Genomic DNA, 18,820 nt, shown 5'->3' with positions numbered 1-18,820 from the left:
CTAATAATTTTTCTTTCCTTGTGTCACGCTGCTCAAGACACAAAGTCCCAAAAGAGAGCAAGAGAGAACGAGAGAGTGTGTCAGTCTAATCTGTCTGGTCCTGATGATGCCCCTAACCCTTCAGCTCCGGGAGAGTGTGTGGCTCTGGTTTACAGTTCTACCAAGCAAATTAGGGCAAGATGATGTTCATAAAAGGAAACTGGGTCATAGTTGCCAGAAGTACAAGAGTGGATGCAGCGGGTGGTGCAAAAACTCCAGATTTCCACGGCAGGGTCCTCAGCACTGACTCCCATAAATAACGTAAAGCCCCATAAACAAACCACTCCAAAACAGCAGTGGAGGACCACAAAAGCTAGAAATGGCATAATTCAATCATCTTGTCCTCTCTCTGTGCACGCACACACACATGTGTACACACACTCATAGGTCCAGACATGTAGCTCGGCTCAGAGCAGAGTCTTTCATACAGACACGACTCACTCAGTGACCCTGTCCTAATGGGGCGTTCCTCTGTTGGCATAATTTGTGTGAGGCTGTCACCCGGCTGCCCAGCTCCCTCCCGCTGGCCGTCTGAGTCAGTCGGTCTGTCTGTCTTCTAATCTATTTTATAACAGGTCCCGTGCTAGTTTCTGACATCAAGATTGAGTCCAGGGATCAGTTTCAGGGAGTCTCAAATCGAGGAAGAGAGACTGACCTGCGAGTGGGTAAATTCTATTTGGCCTGTGACCTCGAGGAGGCCAGGCTTTGGATCTGGGGGTGCAGCCCGTGCCAGAACCCCAGGGGCTGCTGGCTCCAGGCTTTGTGCCCGAGGCACTTACTGCTTCCATTCTGAAGGACTCCTGGGGCTTTTCTCAGCCCTGTACTTCATTTCCTTCCTTTGGAATACTGCATCTCACTTGTGCAAGCCCAGTGCCAACTAGCTGGGTCCAATTCAGTGCCATAAGGATGCTGTGGGCAGTGGAGACGGGCTGCTCAGCGCCCTTGTGCACCTGTCTGCTGGCCAGCTCCTTCCTGAGACGGAGCCAAGTGTGCCAGGAGGAGGGCGATGTATTCCTCAGCCCCATTCCTTCTCTCCATCTGCAAGTCCCCTTTGTAGGAGGACTCCAGAAGGCCGGCTTCGCACCCCAGCTTCTCCGGAAAGCTCTCCCTTTCCTCTGGGGGGGGGCGGGGAGACATTTTCTCTGGTCATTAAGCACTCTTTGGTGTCCCTCAGTTGATCCAAGACCCACCTCGGGAGCTCTGTGGGGCGGCTTGATCACCATTCAGTATCAAAGAGCAAGCATCATCCATGCCCACCTCTTTCCATCTGCCCTTCTTGGACAGAGGCCAACCAGAGGATGGTGGGAGTTAATTTCATTTCATTTTTATTCATTGTCAAGTCTCCAAACCAGTGCAATTGACTTCTCTGCTTTTGGAGAGACTCGGGAAGGTGATATAGGCCTCACTAACTCTGAAAATACTGGAGAAGTGTCTCTGAAAGCTCTGCTTTGATCTTGCCACTCTCCTGCTCAAAAGCCTTCACTCTCTCCCTCTGCCCTACGGGACGATCCAGACCCTTCCTCATGACATTTGAAGCCCTCTTCAGGAAGGGTGCCATCTGTCCAGTTATACCTCCCACAGTCCTTCCCCTCCCCGTGCTCTGTTTCTGTAGGTTACTCTCCATTCCCCAAACACCCCTCCTCTTTCTTTGCTCATGCTGGACCCTTTACCCAGAATGCCTTGCCCTCCCATTTTCACCCTTCAAATCCTACTCATTTTCAGGGCTCAGTTCAGATGTCGCTTCTGTCAGGAAGCCTTCCCAGTGTCTCCAGTTGGAGTGAATCTCTCCTTCTAGTGAAAGAATCAATGCTTATGAATTTTTCAGAGCATTTGTGTGTGTCTCTCTCTTACTTTCCCCATTCTAACTCACTTTCTGGATAACTTGCACGTTTTTCCTCACTACATCACATATCTTATTTTGGTTTCCAGTCACTCAAGACGAAAAAATCTAGCAGGCGTTCAGAACCCCCCTTTGCATGACCTCACATGCCCCATCCATCAACAATTCTGCTGATTTTACCTGCTAAAAGTTTCTTGAATCCATCCCTTCTTCTCTCTTATAATTATAAGAGTTAAAATTTCATGAGGCCCGTCAGTGCAATGACCATGTTGTCCCAGCTGAGCATGGATATACTTCTGGGAGCAAGAAGAGGGAATATTTGAATTCAGGAAGGGTCTTGGGCGGGGCAGGGGAGAAGTATATGGCTGCTGCATCTGTAGTCTGAGCTATTTCCCCAATCATTACGCAGGCAGAAATCAGCTCATCATCAGCTCAAGAGTTAGGCCCTTGTCACTGCTCTTAGAGGTCACTACGACAGGCTTCCAACTGGATTTCTTGCTGTAGTCTGCTGGGCTCAAAGCCATTGTCCTCATACGGCTGGCAGTTTATGTTTCTCTCCCCCATTGGTCCAGAAAATTCCTCAGTAGCAACCACATCATGGTTGCCAGGACCTTTTGCATTAATAGGTGCTTAATAAACGTTGAGTGAATGAAGGAGGAATAAGTGATATTGTTTGGGGGGAGCACCATACTAGCTTGGTTGGGTGGATGCTACATAATTATGGGTCCTTGACTCGCACAAACACCCTGCCTTCCCTCTCTGACCCCACTTCACTCATCTGTAAAATGACAGTGATGATCTTATTTCTAAGGTCCAGTCACGAACCCGATTTCCCCCAAACTCATTTACACTTGTCTCATAATTAAGAAAACACCAAGTTGTAGTGATTTGAGGGGTACTTTGCAAGAGACAACTCTTCCCTTATTAAAAAATGTTTTTCTTTTCATCGCAGCTTGTTTCCTAGGCCAGCTAAACAGTCATTTTCTTTTGAAGTGGACGTGGCCCTTGCCAATTGGGCAGAATACAACCGAAAAACTTTCTACTCTCTGTGTCACTCTCTCCCCCTTTCATCACCTGGTTGGGTCTCTCGGACTCCAGGATTCAGAATCAAGTCACAGGGTGTCTGAAAGTCTGCTTAGACATAAAAATCAATAAAAGAAAAGGATGAAAGACTGATTTCGAGCTACAAATTATATAATTCAGGGGGTGAGTACACATGGCTTCCTTCTTTAAAGACTGTGGAACGTGGAGATCTGAAGTGTTCAGTGGCTGAGGGAAATGACAATAATGATTATGCCAAGAAATTTCTGCCTGTGTAATGATTGGGGAAATATGCTCAGACTACAGATGCAGCAGCCATATACTTCTCCCCTGCCCCGCCCAAGACCCTTCCTGAATTCAAGTATTCCCTCCTCTTGCTCCCAGAAGTGTATTCATGCTCAGCTGGGACAACATGGTCATTGCATTGACGGGCCTCATCAAATTTTAATAAACTTATACCAGTTTCCTCTTGCCTCCAAGAATAAAATAATATTAATAATGGCTGGAACTTCTTAAATTCCTCCTGGTTGTGTATTTCCAATTCCCTTATAGAAAATCTCTCGAAGGCCATCAAATTCCAAGCCCCAAAATCATAATTTTCCTGGAAGGCAGAATCCTCTTACTTGGGATAGCATGTCTTTCTGTGGTGCTTCTACATGAGACTGGACCTATTGGGTAGTGAGCAGCCTTGTACAGTATAGGTCAGTTGGTTAGGGCAAAGCCTTGTGAAAGCAGTTAAGGTGTGTTTGGACAAAGGGAATTGAGCTAGGCATCATTCACCTAGTTACTTCTGTCGGGGAAGTAAAGTGAGAACACAGCTGCATGGGACAGAGTAACCTGGCAGACCAGGGGCCAAATGACAAGTCATTACAAGAAACAGCATGAGCGTAATAGGTGGGGATGACCCTTGAGAAGGGAAAAGGAGGTGGAGCCTGCAGTCCATGTGCTTATTCTTTTGTAAGCATTGGTGCTTTCCTTCTCTCATCTTTAGTCTCTTTAGTTGTTCTGTAGCACTAGCTTCTCTGTTCCTGCGTCTTTCTTTCACCCCTCCATGCCTCTTCTTACCATTTTATGAATGACTATGTCATGGAGGATATTGAATAATCAATGTGACACATCATAAAGATTTTCCATCGTACAATCTGTGTCCAAGTGGACGATGTGGAGCAGCTGAGACCAGTCAGGTCAAACGAGTGGGCTGGGGAAAGCCAGTGATTTTGATCAGGAAGGTGGATCCATGGAGCAAGAATGTTGGGGCCTGAGAGGAGGACAGGGTCAGGGACCCGTCTTTCAGTAGGTGGCAAGTCAGAAAATGATGAGGTCAGGGTGGTGTCCAGGTTAGGAAAGTGCGGAAGCATCTTCCCCCTAGTGGTCAGGAAGTCAGATCGTGGCTAGGGAGTTAAGGATCCCCAAGGGCACAGGTGGGGTTGGCTATCCAGAGACTCGGTGCCTTGACACTGTAGTGTGGGTCTCACAAGTATTTCCTTATAACAATAGTGAAAGAATCAATGCTTATGAATTTTTCTAGAAATCGAAGAAGATTCAAGATGATTTCTCTGTGAAAACTTGCTGACTCGCATTCTGATGCGCTTTTTTGTGTAGGAGAAAAAGGGTCGGGGTACAGAGAGCACCCCGGGAACCATAGGGACTGCCTCACATAGGTCATTTCCCACAACAAAAAATCTTCTGTTAATAGAGGCAGCAATGAAATATTGTGTTGCATTTTACTTCCACATCTTCCGCCAACCCTCCTCTTTTGGCTGAGGAAGACTGGCCCTGAGCTAACATCCGTGCCTATCTTCCCCTACTTTCTATGTGGGACGCCTACCATAGCATGGCTTGCCAAGCTGTACCATGTCCGCACCCAGGATCGGAACCGGTGAACCCCAGGCTCCCGAAGTGGAACGTGTGCACTTAACCACTGTGCCACCGGGCTGGTCCCTTACTTCCACATTTTTTATGGGTTTCATCAAAATTTGAGGAGTGCATTGTATATACAAATAACAAATATCAGGTGTATTGCTGAAGGGGAAAAAGTTGAGAACTGCCAATTTAGCGTCATGAACTGTGGTGGGGGAGGCAGACGGGGCCTGGGGGGTGGGGAGCAGGTGTCTCTGACTTTGCTTTTCAGGATCTTGAAGTTCAACATTGGTTGATATCTGGGTCATAGCCCAGTCAAGGTCAACAGCTGCACCATTGCCTTCTCTTCCAGAACATCAATTTCTCATCCCTTCAACTCTTTCATGCTCTAGACACACCTGGTTTTCAGGTTTTATTGCGCCTTCCTTCGTAGGTCTAACATGTTCTCTTTACTACTTCTGGCTACTAAGGCTCCTGCTGGAGCCTGGCACACCTTCCTTACACTAGTTTCTTTCCTGGTAGCTGCTCCCAACTCCTTTTTGCCCTCCACTCTGCCACTCTGCTAACTTTCCTAACCTCCCACTTGCACCCTTATGCTTCCCGTGGTGGAAAATTTAGCAGCACCCAGTGTGGTGGGGAGAGCACCCAGCTGGCGCAGACCTGGTTTCTTACCCGCTTCGTCTTCATCTCACTGTGTCCCCGAGCAAGTTACCTCCTATTTTAATGCATCAGCTTCCTCCTCGATAAGACGAAGTGATGCAACTTGCAGAATATTATGAGCTATAACTCCTCTGCTTAAAAGCTCTTCAGATCTGCCCCACCTACAATTTAGTACAATATTTATCGCTATTTGTGATACACGTCTAAGTGTTCGTCAGGGAAGTTTTGGAAATGTAGATGAGCACAACGGGGAACAATGAAAGTCATTGTAGTGGGAAGGAAACCCTTGCTTTTTAGCGAGGACAGGACAGCATCCCTTTGTGGGTCTCTCTCGCCCTCTTCTGCCTTTGATTCCTGCTGCAGGCTGCCTGCTCTCCCCTTCGCCTCCTCTCTCTCCATCCCTCTTGGAGGATGGTAACAATATTGGAGGCTGAGTAATAATAATAACCCAGTGGTTAGGAAAACAGCATTAGAATCAGATAGGTCTGGGTGACACCTAATTTCATCATGGCCTAGCTGACCCTTGGTGACTTAAGGTCTCTAAGTGTCTTTTACTCATTTGTAAAATGGAGATAACAGTAGTACCTTTATCAAAGCCTGGTGAAGAATTTACCATATGGCCCGGCGCATAATAGTAACTGAATACGTGTTAGCTCTGAATAAGGTCCAGCTCAAGCCTTCTCTTTTTTATGCAGCTTTTTGGAATCTCGTCCACACTGACCTCCCAATAACCTTACAGGAATTGCTCTATGGTTTGAAATTTGGTTTTTACCTATACCTGGGTCCCTTTTCCTGGCCAGCCAAATGTGAACTCCTTCAGCAGTGGACCGTGCTTCTATTTCTTTGGTCTTTTCCAAGGAAACCGGACAAAACAGTTGCCCAATATTTTTGGAGCAATGAAATGTTAACACTAATTGGATGATATGACATTTCCCCTAGAGTTCACTGAAAGCTTGGTGCAATTGTTCCTCCCAGGCCAGACCTCTGTGCCCACCACTATGCAGACACTTCATCCCGCTGGACATTCTCTGACGCCTGAGGAGTCCTGAGATTTGGGGTTTGGTGACCTCTTGGATTGGCTGTCTGCCCTGTCTGCCTCACCCCAGGCTCTCTCTCCCTGTGGGCCAGGTGGTGTCTGCATCCCTCCAGCTCACAGTGAGTTTGGGAATGGTCATCAGAGGCTCAGGAATGGAGACGCTGTCCTCAGGGATGCTAGGAGGGGAACTGACTTCGCAGTGTTGTCTGTGAGCTTACTTGCTGCCCATCATTCGCCATGGCCATGTGGGGCTATGACAATGGGGGCTTCCATCACTGTCCCCAGAGCTCTGCAGCGTGCTATGGGGAGATCTTTCCATAAGGACTTTTTATCTTTGGAGAAAAACCACAAAATCACATGTAAGGGGGAAAAGTTCAATTTATCATTCCTGCCATGATAAAAATTCCAACTAATATTTGTTTAGAGAGTATCTATTTTGGGACTGATGCAGGAAGAACGCATCCTCTACTCCCATCCTTGTGTGCAGAAAGAACATGGAAGATGCACAGTGGGAGCAGCCGCCAAGCTCCGTCTGTAATAAACTCTGCCAGCCGCCGGTTCTCCTTCTGCAGTGGGCAGTGGGGGGGGGGGGGGGGGTGGAGGGGAGTGCTCAGGTGTCTGAGCTGGAATCAAGGGAGGCTCTGGGTCCTCATTCTGCAGCAGCTGCCTATTTACTTTGCATCAGAGAAGGCTCCTATTTGCCATCTGCTGAAGGATCGAAAGCTCGCTGTGGGTCTCCTCCATGTGACGTGCTTTTGGATGTCTGGGCAGAAGTCGACCCCAGCTTGTCAGAGCAGAAGGCGGCCTCCAACCCCGATCTGGTTCTCTGACTGCATAGTTCTGTTGTGCTCCTCCCGGGAGGCCAGAGCGTGCCGTGCGATGCTGGCGTTTCATTCCAGCTCATCAGATGGGCTCTATTTTCAGGGCCCGTCCCTCCTCCCATCTTGCACTGTGGAACCTGGAGTTCTCCAAATGCCCAGATCACAGCTGTCACGAGGTATTTTCAACCCTGCTCAGTGCGTACCCAAAATCCAGGGAGAGAAGCTAAGCAGAAACGTTTGGAGAGTACCCAGAATACAAATGGAGTCATTAACATTTGAGGTGGGGGCGGCGAGACCTTTACTCAGGATCTGAGCAGAACAGAGCCGAGGGACACAAATGGATTATGTGGTCTCTTTGCGAGCCCTCTAGCTTTGATATATTCTAAGTCAAATTCAGAGCGAGGATGGGAAGGGGTGGGCTGAATGGGTAGAGATTTGCTTCTGTTTATTAGAAATAGTGGAAATTCAGAATTTAAGTGGAAGGAATGTTCTCAGATCACAGTGGCCTCACTCCATCAGGTGTGCTGGGAGAGGGGGAATGGAGAAACCAGGTAAGGGCTGGGGGTGCCAGAGCAGAGGGGTGGCCTCTGCCTGGGCAAACCAGAACTGATGCAACACTGGGGTTAATAACAGATGTGGGCTCTGAGGCACTGACACTAATTCTAGACCCATCCACTGGAAGGTCTGGGGCCACCTGCCTACCTGTGTACTGTCAGGGCTTGGCTTGGAAGGCTGGGTTCCAGGGGGAGTTACCAGAGATAACTCCTGGCCACTGCATTAGCTCAACGCTGTGGGGACGGCCACCAATCATCTTTGTACAGTGTTCTACTCGTCCTTAACAACCCTCCAGTCCTCCTTTGTGCCACTTTCAAGATTTTAATGATCCTATTAAAGAAGACATTCGTTTCCTTTTTTCTCCTTTATCCGGATCATTGGGTTTCCTGGTCCATGGAGAATGGTCATGGGGTGAACACTTCATCCTGTTGCTTGAGCGCACTACTATCATATACTTGGCGAGAGATGTGAAGGACTTAATTTCCTCAATATTTTGCAGCAGTTGTGTTAGTATTACACAATTAAGGAAGTCCTAGAGAAGAGCTTTCAAGGGGAGCTCATAAAAAAGACACCCCTGGAAATGCTGATATGTCCGCTGAGTGAGGCGGTCCCCTCACTGAGTTACAGTGCTGTAGCGAGCCACTGTCACCGGTGGACCAGCTGAAGAATACATTTGGGAAACATTGTTTAGCCATCTCTGGGGTTAGCTGGGGGTAGGGCCATCCATGCATCACTCCAGGGGCCTCTAGGACATCCTGCCACCATAGCTGTACCTCACCATACTTTTAACAGTACAAGAGTGAATGGACTCCAGTATCCAAAGCAACGTGAAGACGGCCCATTCAAGGAGTTCTCTCTGGACATCTTTTTGCTCTGAGAAGAGAAGGAAGGCTTGAACCGAGGTCACAGATGTCTTGAACTTGTTCAGTTCCTACCTCTCAAATTATTAAACAGTATTTCCCACACATCTTGTGTTTTTTGCACAATCTCTATAATACTCTGCGGGTTTAATTTTGTATAATCCTTACACAATGGGTGACACGTACAATTAGCCTAATTTTGTACATGGGGAGACTGAGACTCAGAGCAGAAAAGAATCTCTCAAGTCACTCATTTCATTGCTGGCGGAGTCGGGGGCACAGGCTCCTCTCTCCCGATTCTCAGGTGCGTGCTGTTTTCGTTAGACTCAAAGTATTAAAGACCTGAGACTCTTTATTTGGAAGTAATGAGGGATTCCAAAAATAGCCTTAGCAGTGCTTAACAAACTTGAAAGGCCAAAGGAACTGAGGCCAAAGGAGATTGAGATAAGTGAGCTGTTTCATTGTATAAATTTCCATTAACTTGGTTGATAATAATTGATGCCACATTTATACATTTCTATATATTAATTAAAAATACTTGAGATTTGATACAAGCTCAAAAATGACACATTGAATTGTCTCTCAGATCGTGCAAACCCCAAATGAGAATCTCATTGTGATTATGATTTTGCAAAATGGATTAGATGGAAAGAAATGCATTCGAGTGTCAAAGGCTACGTTAGGAATGGTTGCTAATGAGCTCGACCTCTCAGGGCTGCCTGGCTGGGTGCACAGTAGGTGTGCAATGAGTGCTGATGGATGGCTGGATTGATCGACTTTTCAGTTAGCTTTCCATCCCAGAGAGTGTGGCACTTTGACGCGTCAGCTGAAATGACGTTCTAAAAATGTATCGGTCTATAAATTTAAGGACTCATTTGGAAAAGTTTCAAACTTACAAAAGGTAAAGAGAATAGTATAATAAACCCCTAAGTATCCTTCCACAGCTTCAATACTTGTCAATATTCTGTTATTTTTGTTTATTCCCTTTACACACACACACACACACACGCACACACACGCACACACGCACACTTTCTTTTTTGGCTGGAGTGCTATAAAGGAAATTCCAAATTCATATCATTCGCCTGTAAATACATCCGTTTGTATCTCCAATAGACAAGGATTAAAAAATAACCACAATATCATCATCACAACAAAAATAATAATCATTGCTTAATATCATAGAATACTTCTTTCATGCTTTATGTTCCATGGTTGTCTCAAAATGGTGTTCTTTTGGTTAGGTTCTTCCAACCAGATTTCAAATAATGTCTTCACTTTGCATTCAGTTGATCCAGCTCTTATCTCTTTCAATCCATGACAGTTTCTCCTCCCTTCTAGGAAAAAAGAATTAGGTCTAAGAGACTTGACTAGATTCAGGCACTTTGTTTTGGAAAAATACCTCATAGATGAAATCATGCACTTTTTTGTGTGTGTGTGTGAGGAAGATTGGCCCTCAGCTAACATCTATTGCCAATCTTTCTCTTTTTGCTTGAGGAAGATTGTTGCTGAGCTAACATCTGTGCCAATCTTCCTGTATTACATGTGGAACACTGCCACAGTATGGCTTGACAAGCAGTGCTAGGTCTGCGCCCGGGATCTGAACCTGCGAATCTCGGGGCCACTGAAGTGGAGCACAAAAACTTAACCACTATGTCACCGGGCCAGCCCCAACTGTGCACTTTTTTTAAACTTGCAACATTTTGAAAAAATTCTATGTTTCATAAATATGCATTTATTCCAGGTTCTAATTCTTGGACAAAACTGACATGAGGAATGTTTTGAGGAAATGGCTTGGAGATGTGGTCCTTTACCACATATCAGAGATCAGACTCCTGGAAATCACAGCCATCTGGATACTACTTCTGGGTAGTGCAGTTTGGTTACCGTCTACCCGACATGCCTGCCCACGAGCCTCTCAGGAAGAATTTCAGGGCAGAGCAGACGCTCCAATCCAGGACCTATTTCTCTCCCTTTAGATACAATTCTAAGAAGCTTCATTTTATTTTGGCAACCAACTGAAAATACGAAACAAAATCAGAAGGAACAGGTGGACTGGAAACAGGAAAAGGGATGGATGACAGCTATATGATCAAGCAGAAAGCAGAAGAAAAATGGGAAGCAGAGCCAAGAACTAGGCGAGGCACAGAATCCAGTATAAATTGTTGTAGAGGCCAAGAAGCTTCCTCTTCCTCTTAGCGGATGCATCAGGCTCGCCTGTTGACCTGCCTTATCCACCATATCTATGAGGTACACGCTATGTTCTGGATATCACAGATTAAAAAAAATTAAGGAATGTTCCTGAAGTTACCCTACTGGGAAGGAAATCTCAAGGAACATTGTTCTTTTCCTCCATGATCAAGTCCTGGGTGTGCACAGGTGTGGCTCTGACACTGAGAGAAGAAAAATCGAGGCCCTGTACCTCTTGGTTAAGTAGGCAAGAAACCATATGGTGCATTTTGGAATGTACCGACTTGCACACAAAATGGGAAAGATAAAAAGTTTGTAATCCCTTTAAACAGTTTCAAGTTTCTGGAAAATGTATATGCATCGAGCACAGGTATAAATGTTGAGAACTTGGTACTCTAAACAGTTTTACAAACCAGAAGCACAGAGATGTTACAGCAGTAGTGAAATTAATGGACTGATTTGTCTCGAAGCGCTATTTGCTAACTTTTCAGTGATATTGATATTGCCCATTCTCTCTCTCAGCCTGGACTTTTCCTGTGGTTCTAGAATTTTCGGGGAAGCATTTGACTGCCAGAGCTAGCAAGAATCAATTTCTGTCCTTCCTCCTCTGTAACTCAAGATTGGATCAGTTAGGACTGAGTTTCCTCATCACATCCTAGAAGTGACTGTGACTATTACAGAAATGACCTCTGCGTGTGTCTGTTTCTGCAATAAAAGAATGTGACTAGAGCCTTTAGCCTGGAGAAATTCTACACGGTGAATGTCCTAAGCAATTCTTCCTGAGGGTTAGGGATTGGGGGAAGGTAAACGCTTCATCATTTGAAATGACACCTTGGAAGTGACCTGACATCATGTTACCTGTCTGAGACTGTCTGGAACCTACTTGAGAGTCAGGAAATAGAGAACTCAAGTTCAAGGTCACCATCAGGCACATCCAGCACGATTTGGGGCAACTTATTGAAGGGAAAAATAACCTTGCACAATTCATCAATTCTTAGGCCTTCGGTAAACAATTTTCAGTGTTCACAGCGATGACTCTGAATGAGCAAGGAGTGTTTAATAGAGAAATGGTTAAGATGAACAAAAGCTTTTCCTACTTAAAGAACTTACCTTCAGTTCTCTGGAAAACTTAGCTATCCAGCCATGATTCATTTCCTGGTCATTCCAGCTAACCAAAGTTTTATTCTACTGTGCTTTTCAAAAAAAGCATTCTTATTATTTCACTGGCAGAAAAAAATTCAGGACCACATGAACTAGTCTCACCTGGCATGACATTTATTCTGTGCTTTTGACAATTTTCACAGCCTATTGAATCTTCATTTCACTCTCAGCCACATCAGTTAATTAGCTAATCTGGGTTTTGATTCGCACGTATTAAACACCATCTTTTTTTGAGCTCACGAAAAACCCCTTACGTGAAATAAACGGCATTATGTCCAGAAGAATGGCGTTAGATCGTCTTTTGCTTCAGAAGAAAAGGAAGTAATTAATTTGATATATATTTTTTCAGCTGCGAACATTAATGCTAGTTTCACTGCTGAAGGAGAGGTGAATGGCTGTGCCCAGCCACTGCTCCTGGTTTTTGTGGCTCTGACATTATATGAAAGGAGTTTTGGGAAATGGAATGGAATAAAAGGTCTTCAGTTGAATATGTGGATAAGCAGTGTTCTCACTACTTCCACAAAATCTGAGAGTTTGCAATTCATATAGCTTTTCTGAAAGACTGCCAAGAGGGATATTTTCAATAGATTGGTGGAATGAGGAATTAAACGTAGATTATTCTGGAAAAGATTGGAATTTAATATAACATTTGAACAGGTTAAATTTATATCAATAAAATCCCAGGCCGGGGACGGGACCATTTAATTTCCAGCGCACAGAAGACACATAACGTTTCTAGAGAGGATGAATTTACTGTAGGCTGCTGTGTCAGGCTCCTGTGTTCATTTTCAAAAGCAGCCTGGGAAATTTCTGCCTGTCTTTGGAATTTGAGGCGGTGGCAAAGCTGAGGTCAGATGAGATGGATTATGCAGCCAATTTGCTTGAAGTTTGTGGTTCATTAATCCAGCTCTTTGAATTTCAAAGGAGCGAGGTGATGTCATTTGGAATGCACATCACAGAAAATTAATAGGGTTCCTTGGTCAGAAGTGAGAACGAAGACAATGAGACAGGGAAAAAAGGGATTGGTGTTACTAACGGCTGAGGAGTGGGAAGCCTGGTTTCCACTGGGAAAACCTGCCTAGCCATTCAGAGCTCTCCCCCGCCCCCATGCAGGCTCTGAGGGAGCCCTCTGTGGGTCAGCCTTGCCAGGAATGAGAAAGCACAATGCGTTGCTTATTCAAGTGGTTCCCAAGAACTCAGCAGCATCAGAAGCAGTTAAAAGTTTGAGTCTGTCTAATTCAATACAGCAGACCTAAGTGGCTCCTCCCGTCTCCAAACCCCCAGCCCACCACCCCGTTAGGGTCGTTCTGGCAGGGCTGGGCCCACATTGGTGGGAGCCCTGGCCATCAGGGTGCTGTGCTGACATTGGATGCTTCCCACGATGGACTGGGCTTTGGGGCCTAAGGCAGATGGTAGAAGGGAGACTGAATCACCGCCAAAGAGGCAGGCTGGGAAAGTGGGCTAAGAGGCGGCCTTGGGAAAGAGCCAATGAAATAAGTGAATGGGAAGGGAATGCACATTTAAGGAGCTTGCCCTCTGCCAAGCTGGGTGCTGGGTGCTGTCACAGTTCACTGGATTATTATAACAACTGTCTGTGATATCAATAGAAATACAGCCGCTCGTGCAAAGTGGTTGCTCAACAAATGTTTTTGAATAAAAGCAAAAAAACCCCCAAAAACCCAGAAAAAAAACCCAACCCCAAAACTGTTCAGCTGGATGATAATATTGTCCTTCCTTTTCAAATGAAACTGAGATTCAGAGACTTGCTCGAACAGTAAGAGAATTCTGGTCTTTGTACTTTGTAAACTGCAAAAACGCTCTTCGAATGTGGGTTTTCATTGCTTTGTCACTGAATAAGCCCATTTCCTTAAAGCCTTTGCATCTGGAAGTGCCTGAAACATTGTAGCAATTCAATACCTATTTGTTGATTGAATGACTCATTGACCATTGGGCAAGAGGGGCTGATGGCATCTTAATGGCACTGTCATCTCACAGGAAGAGAGAAGAGGATTTATACATATAGACACATATTCACAATCCGTGGGTGAGGTTCCAACACAGGGTAAGAAAGTTTGAAGTTAGTTATCTATTAAAAAAGGTGATTGAAATTTTTCAGGACTATTTTCCCCTTGGAAATTTTAACTTTGGCTTAGACCCCTTGAAAACTCCATTAGGACACAAAAATGTAGTAGTATTTTTATTGGGTAACAATATAATCTGAAAGAGTGAAAAATTTTCTGTTTGACAGTGCAGATGGAGGTTCTATTTCATGTTAATGGTTGAATCTAATGTGGATAGTTGTTTTTGTTGCCTATATGTTTATTAACATTTGAGTGCGATTTGAACTTGATAGAGTGTTTCATTGCTTCCTCGAACAGTAACTGCTCTTTCACTTTAAATACATTTATGGTATTGCACATATATTTCAAGACACAATAAAAGTAAATTTTGTAAAAAAAAAAAATTACAAACAGCTTTATGCATTCTTATTTCTAGCCCTAACTTCTGCTTAGAATCTCATAGCCTTGGATATAGCCAGTAAAAGTTGGTCAATAAATTGCAGCTTTTAGAATCCAGGGAGAGTAAGTTTTAAAAGAGATCACCAGAGCTCTGTGTTCATTCTTTCCTGGCGCCATCTTTCTCCGGGTGGAGAAAACCCAGATTTTCTCTGTCCGTGTTGGACTCCCATTTCCTGACTGGAGTTGGAATCTTCACTTAGCACCATAGGGAAGAAATTTACCTGCAGGTAGGAAGTCTCTGTATGTTTTTCACAAGTTAAAAGAACCCAAACAACCTTTATCATGGAAAATTTCAATCAACACAAAATGTAGAGAAAATAGTTTTTTTTTAAAGATTTCATTTCTCCTTTTTCTCCCCAAAGCTCCCCGGTGCATAGTTCTATATTTTTAGTTGTGGGTCCTTCCAGTTGTGGCATGTGGGATGCCACCTCAGCATGGCTCGATGAGTGGTGCCATGTCCGCGCCGAGGATCTGAACTGGCGAAACCCTGGGCTGTTGAAGCGGAGCCACTCGGCCTCAGGGCCGGCCCGAGAAAATAGTTTTATGAACCCACACGCACCCTTACCCGGATCCAACAATTATCATCATTTTGCCCATCTTGTTTTTTCTCTTTCCCCCATTTATTTTTTCTGCATTATTTTAAAACGACACCTATATCATTTCACCTGTCTATAGTTCAGTATAAATCTCTAACTCTTAAGGACTTTATAAAAACCACCTTGCAATTATCACACAATTCATAGTAGTTCCCTTAAAATCATCTAATACGCTGCCCATATTAACATTTCCATTATTGTTTTAAAGGTGTCTGTTGTGGTTGGTTTGTTTGAATCAGGATCCAATTACTGAATGTTTTTCCTGTAGTCCTGGGGCTACCTCACGTGTCTTTCTATGTTGTGAGCCTAAAGCTGTGGTAATTAAGGTCAACTTGGCTCTAAGTTATTATGGCTCCGCCTGCTGGTTGGGGCCGAGGGGAGGGAGAGGTAGCTAGGGAGGGCTAACCTGGTCTCTTAGGCTGGACTGGGAAAGGTACCTGAATGGATTAGCCACAATTCTGAAGGGGCAGAGCAGTCTCATTTCTGATTCGAGAAGTGGTCTGTCCATCCTGTGGCTGCAAAGACTGCAGTGGAATCCTCCGGAGCCTGGTGGGAAATAGCAGTCATCCCAAGAGATTCACCGTAAGAAGGGAGAAAAACGTCAGTTCTATGGAATGGGGAGGGTGGTCTCAGTACCCCAGCCAACTAGGAGTGTTTGGAGGAAGTAGAATAGCAAAGAATGAAACAGAAGGAATGGAAATAGAGACAGTGGGTTCATCCTGTGTTGGAGAGAAGAAGAGTGTGTGTGTGCTGGTTCCATAGCTCTTCCAGGACACTGGGTATTAAGTATGTTTGGGAACAAGATGATTTGGCTCATAAGGTAGCAGCCCAACAGTGGGATATGGCCTTTGGACCTCAGTTCTGAAATTTGACTTCATTACGAGTTCCACTGGTTAGGAGAAGTAGGAGGGAAGTGGTCCATGCATACCCTGCCCACGCTGAGATCGGCCTGGGCACACGTGTGAGCCTTCAGGGGAAGGGTTCTGACTGACTGGCATAGGCAGAGGAGAGCACTCGAGTGGGGTGGACCTAAGGTGGTATTTGGTATGGAACTATATATTCCAAATGATTTGATACTAATCAGAAAGAATTAGAACTTGTCTCCTCAGGTCCATCAATATTCTTTGTCCGTATCACAGATAGTATAAGTAATATCACTAAGTGTAGAAATAATGAAAGCTGGCATTTGAATAGTGTTTCATAGTTCTGAAAACATTTTTAAAAATACTGTTTCTTTCATCCTCGTACGAACCCTGTCCCTTTAAAATTGGCTTATGTTTACTGGGCTCTTACTATCAGCCATAATCTGTGCTGAGTGCTTTTATATCTTATGTGAGCCTCTCTCCACCTATCCCTTTATAAAGGGATTTCATCTCTGAAATCCCTTACTTATATTGGACAGCGTTCACCCAAAGAATCAGAATAAGTATATAATTCATTTTCTGTAGGGAATTGGCTTATGCACTTATGGACCTTGGCTAAGCAGTCTCCACAGGGCTGGCTCTTAGTCTGATGCTAGAGCTTGAAGTCCCCAGGCAGGTGATCTGAAAGGGAAAAGCACAAGCAGGCTAGAACCCCATGTGTGTAAGCTGGAATCCTGTGAGGATGAATTGAACCCCATGTCTGTTCTTGTTGCCTCTGACCTTGGTGATGAGGGTTTCCTGCAGGAGCCGGAGTCCTTCCTCATGAGCTGAGCACACACATACCTGGCCCAGGAGCCAGAGAAATGGAGGGAAAATTCCGAGGGAGAAGAGAGCAATTGTTTCATGTCACAGAGGCAAGTCGGCAGATTGGCAACAATGTATGTGTGACAAAATAGTTGCTGGCTCCCTTTTGCCTTCCAGCTCTCCTGGGAGAATACCACGGTTAACAGGAAACATGCGAGAGAAGGGGATTCTGGGAAATGTAGTTCAGCCTAACCAACGGGCCACAAAGCTGTCACACCATTTGAAGATGCGTACAAGATGGGTTGGTTTGGTGTGTGAGGGCAGGGAGTGTGGGTTGACCTGCAGTAGTGGGTGTTGATCTGCAGCATTCAGAGAGAAGATGGGTAAACTAGACCTTAATGACCACGCTAAGCCTTCCACTACTGCTGTAGGAGCTTCATGTTGTAGGGCTCATTTTCCTGATATATTCTGCTAAATTTTGCATGAAATGGGGCATCATGTCCTAAACTTGAATAATTAGCAGGGAAACATGGAGTACTGGCCTACTTAAGCTGGAGGGTCATTCATTCATTCAGTCTATTACTTGGCTCTGTGGTGATGTCTCTCTGTTCCTTCCACTTCTCAGGGGACCGTCCAGCATTACATGGGGGAACAGCTGAATCCTTTGGGATCCCAGTTGTAAGCAGCTAATTGTCACATACCCCTTATCCCAGCAGGGCTGTGCCTGGCAGACTGTTTGCCTCAACCAGGTGGGCATCTTGCCTGTCATGGCATCTTCTCTCAGCCAAGTAGACACTTGGCTGCAGAAAATGTCTTCCTTAGCAAATCTGGGCTCAGGTAAAGAACATAGCTGGGCCAGCCCAACGCTTGTCTATTTAGAATCAACACCCAAGGACTTGGACCTTGGGCGACATGCTCTTTGGCGGTCTATCACTATGCACCCTGCAGGACGAGAGGAAGGAACTCAGTCTCAGCTGGTCTGAAAGCATGTGGACTTGGAAGTGGCTGATATTCGCTCATCTGTCTTAACTGGGATAGGCAACTTGGAGGCACCTTTGAAATCAAGAACCGAGACTGAATGGCCTGGTGGGTGTGCAGACAATCCTCCAGGATGCATGCAGGGACACCTGACAACAGAGCCTATTACACGGCCCAGGAAGTGAAGCCGGTGTGTTGTGCTTTCCGGGGCCAGCAGCAGCTCTGAGCACAGGAAGCAAGATTACAGGTCCTGCCAAAGTGCTGGGTGTGTGGAGCTCTGACATCAGCGTGTTCCCTGGGAATGTCTTGACATTAATAATCTTTGTTCTTTGATCTTTGCTTAATGGAAAAGAAAGCTTCGCGTGTTCACTGGAAAGGCGGGCATCCCAGGCTGGGAAGTGGCGCTCAGGCAGGCAGACCAGAAAGGCAGCGTTGAACCTGTCTAGGGCTGTGAATTACTGTATTCCACTTTGCTGGTGGACTGTATTCATCGGCCAAGGGCGGGCGATGATTTTCTAGGCTTTTTACATAAATAAATCTAGATAATTTTATCTGATTTCTCCTTCTCTGTCTTTGTCACAGAGGAAGATACGAGCGACTCTCAGAAGTTCAGGCACATGGTTCAGCCCCTGACAAATAGGCTGAATCTTGGTGCCCAGGAGGAGGAAGCTCCAGACCCACATGGGGCTCTCAGCAGGCAAAGGTTTCATCTTTAAAAAAAGTCAATTTCCTCTTCTGGATGATTTAGTAAGTTATCCTGTGCATTACCAACGAACTAATCAGTTACAGCCCTGGGCACTGAGAATTTGCATGAGAGCCAGTGGGGACGTTTGAAAGAATGTTTTTTTCCTGGGGGGTTTGGATGGTGGTGCTCTTCAGTTCACTACAGTCAGCTCCCGTGAAGTCAAAGACAGACGACTCGGCTTCAGGATTTTATTTTTTAATTTTTTTGGTGAGGAAGATTGGCCCTGAGCTAAGATCTGTTGCCAATATTCCT

This window comes from Equus asinus, chromosome 2 (genome assembly GCF_041296235.1).
Source record: "Equus asinus isolate D_3611 breed Donkey chromosome 2, EquAss-T2T_v2, whole genome shotgun sequence".
Taxonomy (NCBI): domain Eukaryota; kingdom Metazoa; phylum Chordata; class Mammalia; order Perissodactyla; family Equidae; genus Equus; species Equus asinus.
This window is presented reverse-complemented; position numbering follows the sequence as displayed.